General features: G+C 52.8%; 1 protein-coding gene across 2 annotated transcripts in view; it reads left to right on the top strand.

Moving 5' to 3' along the window:
* Nucleotides 1-225: 225 nt before the first annotated feature.
* Nucleotides 226-8,536, top strand: part of CIMIP1 (ciliary microtubule inner protein 1) — a 35,573-nt gene continuing 27,262 nt past the window's right edge. Inside the window, exon 1 of one of the 2 annotated variants that reach the window (XM_075347823.1) lies at nucleotides 226-601. The gene's annotated coding sequence lies outside the window, so the exon portion shown is untranslated. Of the gene's footprint in view, nucleotides 602-2,074; nucleotides 2,160-8,536 lie in introns of those variants that run through there. The other variant, XM_075347824.1, reaches the window with a different exon arrangement.

The following is an 8,536-nucleotide window of genomic DNA, read 5'->3' as shown; positions in this document are numbered from 1 at the left end:
ACTAAAGGACTCGGAGCCTGGAGTGCCATTGGGAGAAATGTCAAAAATGGATGGAATGGCCCTTTAAATTGCTGGCTGCGCGGCAGCTTGTGATCTGTCCCTTTCTTCACCCTGTATCTGGGAGAATCCCCCCTCCTGCTTCCTCGCCAAATAGACATTATGTATGAGCCAGGCACATTCGCCCGGGGATCCAATACTTTTGCTAGAATCCTAATGCTGCTCAAAAATCCGCAGACTGGAAAAATGAGACAGACGCATCGTGCGGACCCCCACGTGTCGCATCCATCTGTTAAATCATTAAAGAGCCGACAAGGCAGACACAAGGGGGGCGCAGATCCATCTCCACCAGGAAACATCAGTGCGGACTTCTAAGCGTCTAGACTTTCCCCGTGAAATAATTGTTCCTCTCCTGAAGATTATAGATCTGCGCACTCACTGCTGGAAATTGACTCATTTATGGAGAGACCATTGTGCTGCCGGCCGTGGATTCAATACACGAGAAGAAAGTAGCGCTCGTCTGGAGATTTCTATTATACGCTCAATGCAGAGAAGTTATGGGAGGATAATAGGATCGCAATAAGATGGACCCTCCAAATCTAATGTGGGTACACTAACACGGCTTATCTGACACAGCAGACCCCCATAACTGCTGCTAGATATATCTGGTACCCCCCCCCCCAACAGTATCAGACATCAATAGTGCTCCAAACATCTCCAGAGGTAGACAGTATCTTCATACCATTACCATAGATAGCAAGTGCACTTACAACATTGCTAGACATAGTCAGTGACCCCATAACATTGCCAGATATAGCCAGGGTGCCTATAACGTTGTCAGACATTGCCAGTGCCCCCATAACACTGCCAGATATAGCCAGGGTGCCTATAACGTAGTCAGATATTGCCAGTGCCCCATAACATTGTCAGATATAGTCAGGGTCCCTATAACATTGCCAGATATAGCCAGGGTCCCTATAACATTGCCAGATATAGCCAGGGTCCCTATAACATTGTCAGATATAGCCAGGGTGTCTATAATGTTGTCAGATATTGCCAGTGCCCCTATAACATTGTCAGATATAGCCAGGGTGCCTATAACGTTGTCAGATATTGCCAGGGCCCCCATAACATTGACAGATATAGCCAGGGTGCCTATAACGTTGACAGATATAGCCAGTGCCCCCATAACTTTGCCAGATATAGCCAGGGTCCCTATAACATTGACAGATATAGCAAGTGCCCCCATAACATTGCCAGATATAGCCAGGGCCCCTATAACATTGCCAGATATAGCGAGGGTCCCTATAACATTGCCAGATATTGCGAGGGTCCCTATAACATTGCCAGATATAGCCAGGGTCCCTATAACATTGTCAGATATAGCCAGGGTCCCTATAACATTGACAGATATAGCAAGTGCCCCCATAACATTGCCAGATATAGCCAGGGCCCCTATAACATTGCCAGATATAGCCAGTGCCCCATAACATTGTCAGATATTGCGAGGGTCCCTATAACATTGCCAGATATAGCCAGGGTCCCTATAACATTGTCAGATATAGCCAGGGTCCCTATAACATTGTCAGATATAGCCAGGGTCCCTATAACATTGCCAGATATAGCCATTGCGGTTATAATAACATTGCCAGGTATAGCCAGTGCACCCATAACATTTCCAGATATAGCCAGCATCCCCATAACATTGCCAGATATAGCTAGTGCCCCTATAACACTGCTCCAGGGCCGTATTTGCCACTAGGCACCCGTGGTCCCGTGCCTAGGGCGGCACGTTGCGGGGGGCGGCACTTTCTGGCAGCAAAAAAAAAAAAAAAAAAATTTTATAATTTTTTTTTTTTTTACATCCCCGCCCCCCGTCCCTCCCTCCGTTACACTCGGCTGTGTTCCGGGGGGGGGGGGGCGCACTTCTGCTGTCTATTTCAATACATTGCGGGCGCCAGGCATAGTGAGCTGACTAACCCCGGAAGTTCCATGGCCTGCACTTCCGGGGTCAGAGGCGCGCGGGCGCGACATTCAGCTGACTGCCCCGTGCTGCAGCGTCCAATGCTGCAGATGACACACGCCGTGGAGGAGGACACGTCTGAAGCTGGAGCCAGCCAGAAGAGGAGCCAGCCAGAGCAGGGCAGCGGGCACCGGAGCAGGTAAGGCAGAGGCAGAGCCTAGAATGTATGGGCTCCTTACAGGTTAGTTGATGATCGTTGCAAATTGCGATGCCTCTTTTTGTCCACTGTAATCATGCAAGGGGAGGCTGGGGGGAGAGAGGCTGGGAAGAGAGGGAGGCTGGGAAGAGAGAGAGGCTGGGGGGAGGCTGGGAAGAGAGAGAGGCTGGGGGGAGGCTGGGAAGAGAGAGAGAGAGGCTGAGGCTGGGAAGAGAGAGAGGCTGGGAAGAGAGAGGCTGAGGGGAGGCTGGGAAGAGAGAGAGAGGCTGAGGCTGGGAAGAGAGAGAGACTGAGACTGGGGGGAGGCTGGGAAGAGAGAGGGGCTGAGGCTGGGGGAGGCTGGGAAGAGAGAGGCTGGGAAGAGAAAGAGGCTGAGGCTGGGGGGAGTCTGGGAAGAGAGAGAGAGGCTGAGGCTGGGAAGACAGAGAGGCTTAGGCTGGGGGGAGGCTGGGAAGAGAGGCTGAGGCTGGGGGGAGAGAGGCTGAGGCTGGGGGGAGGCTGGGGGGAGAGAGAGGCTAAGGCTGGGGGGAGAGAGGCTGGGGGGAGAGAGAGGCTGAGGCTGGGGGGAGAGAGAGGCTGAAGCTGGGGGGGAGGCTGGGAGAAGAGAGGCTGATGCTGAGGGAGTCTGGGAGGGGAGGCTGATGCTGAGGGAGGCTGATGCTGAGGGAGGCTGGGAGGGGGAGGGTGAGGCTTGGAGGAGGGAAGCTGATGCTGAGGGAGACTTGGAGGAGGGAGGCTGAGGCTGGGGGAGGCTGGGAGGAGGGAGGCTGAGGCTGGGGGAGGCTGATGCTGGGGGAGGCTGGGAGGAGAGAGGCTGATGCTGGGGGAGGCTGGGAGGGGGAAGGTGAGGCTTGGAGGAGGGAGGCTGATGCTGGGGGAGACTGGGAGGAGAGAGGCTGATGCTGGAGGAGGCTCATGCTGGGGGAGGCTGGGAGGAGAGAGGCTGATGCTGGGGGAGAGAGGCTGAAGCTGGGGGAGGCTGGGGGGAGAGAGGCTGATGCTGGGGGAGGCTGGGGAGAGAGGGGCCAATGCTAGAGACAGAGGACAAGGGTTGAGGGATAGAGCAATGACAATATCGATGGGGGGGAGTGTAAGGGCTCAGAATAAGAGGGGCCAGCATTGGGAGCTCATTATGGAGAAGGGGCAGCATGTCTGGGCTCAGTATGGAGTGGAACAATGTAGGGGAGTCAATATCAAGAGTGGGGTAGTGTGTGTGTGGGGGGGTCTCAGCATAAGCGTTAGTGTGGTGGTCTTAGGATGAATGGGGCAGCATGGAGGTGACATTATGGAAAAGAGGAAGGCAGCATTAGGAGCTCATGGAGAGGGGCAGCATGCACGGGACACTGAGGAGGGGGCAGCATGCATGGGACATTGTGAGGAGGGGGCAGCATGCATGGGACACTGTCAGGAGGGGGCAGCATGCATGGGACACTGTCAGGAGGGGGCAGCATGCATGGGACACTGTCAGGAGGGGGCAGCATGCATGGGACACTGTCAGGAGGGGGCAGCATGCATGGGACACTGTCAGGAGGGGGCAGCATGCATGGGACACTGTGAGGAGGGTGCAGCATGCATGGGACACTGTGAGGAGGAGGCAGCATGCATGGGACACTGTGAGGAGGGGGCAGCATGCATGGGACACTGTGAGGAGGGGGCAGCATGCATGGGACACTGTGAGGAGGGGGCAGCATGCATGGGACACTGTGAGGAGGGGGCAGCATGCATGGGACACTGTGAGGAGGGGGCAGCATGCATGGGACACTGTGAGGAGGGGGCAGCATGCATGGGACACTGTGAGGAGGGGGCAGCATGCATGGGACACTGTGAGGAGGGGGCAGCATGCATGGGACACTGTGAGGGGGCAGCATGCATGGGACACTGTGAGGGGGCAGCATGCATGGGACACTGTGAGGGGGCAGCATGCATGGGACACTGTGAGGAGGGGGCAGCATGCATGGGACACTGTGAGGAGGGGGCAGCATGATGTGAAGACAGTGTGCAGATCATATTTCATAATTGAGGAAAGTGTGGTGGGTATAATTTATAAGGGAGGGCAGTGTGTAGTTTATTAGGGGCAGTGTGACAGTCACAGTATATAAGTGGGGACGGTGGGAATATTTTATACTCATGCTATGTTTTGATGTGCCTGTGGTGATTCCCATTGGGGGGGGTTAGTGCCCTTCGTTTCTCATTGATACTTTTTCAAGTGTTTTACAGAGTAGATCTGCCTTAAACAGATGTCGTGTGCGAAAACTCAGTTTTACGTTGTCAATAAGGGGCGCGACCACTTAAAGTGCCTAGGGCAGCACGAAGGCAAAATACAGCCCTGGATATAGCCAGTGCTCCACAACATTGTCAGATATAACCAGTGTCCCTATGTGACGCCCCTGGACTAGTCAGGGTTTCACAGGGTACTGCATGCTCTTTATTCTTAGTGCAGGACTCAACCCCCCATGGTTCTGGGTTCCCAACCTGCAGCACTGCCTCTATCAGCATCCAAAATCCCAATCACACCTTGTACCACACCCTGTCAGGCACACCAGTGGCCTGCTAAGCTGGAATAGGGCTGCCCACCTAGGGGTCAGGCAGGGAGGTGGGAGGTGACAAGTCAGTCGAGTGGTAGCCCTCGAGCAGTGAGGAGTTAGGAGGGAGTGTATGGCTCCCGGGGAGGAAAAGATTGGGTTGCAGACGGTGGTCTGGACCCGGAGGAGTCGGAGACCTGGTCGCGGGATATTGGGACTGGGTGCCTGGCTTAGTCTCGGAGGACGGTCAGCAGCAAGTACAATAGCCAGTCTGGCCGAAAGCACGTCGGGGTACTGGACCTTCGGTCTGGGAGAGGCTTCAAGCAACCCGGCAATTAACCTGCGGAGGATAGGGCCTTTATGGACTGTCCCCACGAAGCTCAGAGATCGGGGGCACTAGTGTGGCGCCTCTAACCTGGTCAGGCACCACTGAGTACTGCACCCATGCTGGGTCAGTACAAACAGGTAATCCCAAAGGCTGAGTAGGGTGTGGACACACAGGCACCCTTTGACCAGGACACACACACATTAGAGGGGACCCCTGGGCAGACCCAGGAGGGGGCGGAGGCTCCACATCTCAGTTCGTGTGGTGCTGTAGTGAAGCTGGAAGAGTTGTTGTGCAGTGGCAGTCAGAGGAGAAGGAGTGGAGCAGCCGTGTCTGAAGTGTAGGGCTGAAGAGCAGAACACTGTGAGGCCCTGCACGTGCAGTGGCTGCTGGCGGGGGAGAACATTACCACCAAGTCAGACGACTGAAAGACACCTGAAGAAAGAGAGCAGTAAGGAGTTGAGTACGAGGACTCCTGGTAATGAATGCACACACACGTGGTACAGGTCCCTAGAGTCAGACATCCAGTTAGTGGTCTGCTAAATCCTGCAGGCTGTGGAACTAGAGGTTCAACGCTAACCAACACAGAACCCGCAGCATCAACAGAAACGAGGGGGCCCATAAGGAGGATCGAGCCTGGAGCCATCTTATCCTTGGTCCACGCTGTCAGCAAACGGGTCAGAAAGGGGAGAAAGGCAGTAGCGACTTCTCTGGACGCATCCCACGATATACTTCAAGTCAGGGGTGGTCCGAAACAAAGGTGCTAGGAAGGAGAGTCAGCAGTCACCCCTATATCAGCCTGAGGGATACCCGGTTCCACCTGGTTCATCATAGCATCACCCGGGTTGCCTCACTCTACCAGCAAAAAGTGAGTAAAAACCCTGAAAGACATTTCTGGACTGTGTGTGAGTTCTTCTGCGACTTGTGGTACTACACTCAAACACCCGAGCCCCTGGGGCCATCCTCACCCTCGGGAGGCCACACCATCTAACTGCAATTACCATCAGCCCCAGACGATCGCTAAACTGCAGTGGCGGTCAGGTGACCGCAAAACCGAGAGTGGCGTCACGATTCCTATTAAAGTTAACCTGACCTACCTGTTGCCGGAAGATTCCCAGCACGTGAAGACCCTGAGGCGACCTGCAGGTGAGGGGCTTCACATCAGCGCAACGAGGAGGATAGGGCTTTCCAACCAAAGCAGTCTACTGAAATCCAAAGCGTGAGCTCCTGAGAGCATAGCTCCTTCACACAAAAAGTGGGGAGCGGGGCCTGGAGAGCTTCAAGCTTACTGGCCACTTGGAGACTGCTAAAATTTGTGCACGGATGCAGGCTCCGGACCATCAGGCAGTACTGCAGGGGACGGAACCCGGACGAGCTCCCCCAAGAGGGCAGCGGCACCCAGAGACTTGGTTTACTACGTTGTCAGCATCTGCTTTCCTTCTGAGTGAGTACCTGATCCCCCCCCCCTGCTCCCCCTGCAATCCATCTCACCATCCAGAGTCCCAGGGCCTTCCCTACCCGTGGAGGGTAATGTCATCTAGCTGCCCCCATTCCATCACCCTGGGTACTCCCAACGGCAGCGGTGGTACTCCCTATTACCGCGCACCACAGGTGGCGTCACAAACTATCTAATCCCCTGTAAATAATTCCCCCATTACATTTTAAAGTGACCCTGAGCCCCCGAATCCGGAGACCCTCGAGCCACGAGTAGCGACATCCGGATTCGAGCGGTTCGACCACTGCTGGGGAGGTACACCTCCAACATTGCCAGATATAGCCAGTGCGGTTATACCATTGCTAGATATAGCCAGTGCCCCCATAACATTGCCAGATACTGTATAACCAACATCCTTATAAAATTGCCACATATAGACAGCTTGCTGAAGCATAGCCAGATATGAGCAGTTCCCCCATAACACTGCCAGACATAGCCAGTTTGCGGTAACATAACCAGATACAGCCAGTGTCGATTACTGTGCAAGACATAGCTATTGTCTCCATAATTCCACTAGATACCGTCAGTTTCCTCTTAACATTGCCAAATACGGCCAGCACCCCCATAACATTGCCAGGCACAGTCAGATATAGTTATTGCTTCATAACATTAGCAGACATCATAAGAACCGCCATAACACTTCCATTAGCCCATAAATAGACATACCCAGTGCCCCTTACCCCATTCTCTGATAATGCTGTGGGCACACTGACTATATCTGCCATAGCCACAGCCTCCATAACATTGTAACTCAGTGGCATCATAACCACGGCAGATATTCACTGCATTACTAGACATAATCACTGCCGATCAGGGCCAAAAAATAGTTAAATGTGGCACACGCCCCATATCATTGGGCAAGAGTCCAGGGCACGTGCTCAGAATTGCCCCATTCTAGCAATGCGACAGGCAAGCAGTCGGTCAGACTTCTAGATGAATCCAAATACACTGAGCGCCCCCCTGTGGTGGCAGCAGGTAGAAGAGGTATCGATATTTAGAATACTTGTTTTTACTTTTCTCCTGCACAGTGCTAATAATGTCGGGTTCCTTTATTGTGGGCATGGGATTCATAAAATGATGCTTTCCAGGGTCAATGATCAATTAATTTTATATGCAGAAAATTATCGCACAATGTACATTTTCTAATCTTCATGGAAATCTTTAATTCCCAGCAGACTACTCTGCAGACTGATAATGTCTCCCTTTGCTCCGTCACCCATAGTTCCGCGCACTGCACCTCTCTCCTACCTGATGGGCCATAGGCGAATGCCCCTTCCACTTTCTGACCCAAGAATCAACACTGTGAATAAAGAAAAGATGGACACAAAAGCTAAAAAATAGGAGGAAGAAAGTCGGCGAGATTTATCCATCAAACAAGACCGGTGTATACGAGGGACTGCTGATAAGTCTTTGGCTTTACCCAGAAAGAATCAAGATAGGATGATGAAACTTTACATTTATTCCACATACTCTCCACTGGAGTCAACAAACTTCGGTATTCCAAGTTCTGTAAGTCTAGGAAAAAGAAGGATTTCGGTTGTGCCTCAAACCAGGCATCCATAGCAGCCATGGCATCAGAATTGGTATGAAATTTGGTACCCTTGAGATGTTTCTTCAGGTTTGGAAACAAATGATAGTTAGAGGGATCTAGATTTGGTGAGTAAGGTGGGTGATCAACCAGCTGGAAGCCCAGCTCTGCGAGTTTTGCCGTGGTCGCTTGTGCAGTGTGAGCAGAGGCGTTGTCTTGTAGGTACAAGACTCCTTTAGACAGCTTGCCGCGACTTTTCGCCTTCAGAGCTGCCTTCAATTCATCCAAAAGTTCAGTGTAATACCTTGCATTGATGGTGGAACCCTTTTGAAGTTAGTCCACTAACAGCATGTCCTCCTTATCCCAGAACACAGACGCCATTACTTTAGTGGCTGATTTTTGCACCCGGAACTTCTTTGGATGAGGAGAACCAATGTGCCTCCCCTCTTTTGACTGCTCCTTGTTTTCAGGGTCATACAAATAAATCCA

The sequence above is a fragment of the Anomaloglossus baeobatrachus genome, chromosome 5 (genome assembly GCF_048569485.1).
Source record: "Anomaloglossus baeobatrachus isolate aAnoBae1 chromosome 5, aAnoBae1.hap1, whole genome shotgun sequence".
NCBI classification, from domain to species: domain Eukaryota; kingdom Metazoa; phylum Chordata; class Amphibia; order Anura; family Aromobatidae; genus Anomaloglossus; species Anomaloglossus baeobatrachus.
The sequence above is the reverse complement of the archived record's forward strand: the minus strand, read 5'-3'. Positions and strand labels throughout refer to the sequence as shown.